General features: G+C 58.8%; 1 protein-coding gene across 1 annotated transcript in view; it reads right to left on the bottom strand.

The window, feature by feature from the left end:
• RREB1 (ras responsive element binding protein 1) overlaps window positions 1-911 on the bottom strand; it is a 113427-nt gene that overhangs the window by 842 nt on the left and 111674 nt on the right. The gene's annotated exons all lie outside the window — the stretch shown is intronic.

Raw genomic sequence — 911 nt, 5'->3', positions numbered from 1 at the left:
GGGCTGGGGGCGGGTACAGGGATGAGTGTCTCATGGGGACCGAGGTTCAGTCGGGAAGAGGGAGGCTTCCGCGGAGCACGGGCGTGATGGCTGTACCACGGGAACACGTTCAATGCCACAAACTTAAGCTCTCAGGAAGAGGTCAAGATGGTAAACTTTATGTAGTTATTCTAGCACACACAAAAGAACACACACGCATGTGAGAAGCAGCAGCAAGAGGGAAGCAGCCCCTAATGCTGTTTCTGGGGATGGGAAGACAGTGACAGCAGGCATCGGACCTGCCCTGCTCGGACCTAAATTTAAAGGTGCAGAGAGGCTGACGGGTCTCCGGGTAGGCCAGGAACATGGACCTTGGAGTCAGGCGAGGCAAGGTCAAGCCCAGCGCACCATTTACAGACCTTGGCTCCAGCGAGGGCCGAATCCGATGAGGTCGGAGGCGGGAGGAGTGGGGTGGTGATCGGCACAGACGGTGAGGGATGTGTTTGAGTCCCTGATCCCTGTCTGGGGACGCAATCAGAAATCGAGGCCAGGACCACCTGGGTTAATGTCCACTGGGCCCATCAAAGCCGGTCCTGTCCAGGAAGAGTGGCCGGGCTGCGTCCGGAGCTGGACATCCCCAGGCTTCCCCCGCGCTGGGACAGAAGTTTGGGACGCGGCGCCTGGGACTCCGGCTCCCTGTGCCCTCACTCGCGTCTCAGGGCACCCGGATGAGGATGAGGGCTGGGGGTCAGGGTGGTGGTCGGGGCGGGGAGTCACACTGGGGAGGACGCTGCTGACCCTGGGGACCCAGACTCACGTGGCCCTGGCACCAGCCACTTCCTGGAAATGGGGCAGGAACGACCAAGGACTTATTTCCTTTCTCTTTTCTTGGCAAAGTACCCTCTACTGAGTTTAAGAAAAAAAAAAAAAAA

Source organism: Bison bison, unplaced genomic scaffold (genome assembly GCF_000754665.1).
Source record: "Bison bison bison isolate TAMUID 2011002044 unplaced genomic scaffold, Bison_UMD1.0 scf7180017864053, whole genome shotgun sequence".
In the NCBI taxonomy this organism is placed as follows: domain Eukaryota; kingdom Metazoa; phylum Chordata; class Mammalia; order Artiodactyla; family Bovidae; genus Bison; species Bison bison.
This window is presented reverse-complemented; position numbering and strand designations above follow the sequence as displayed.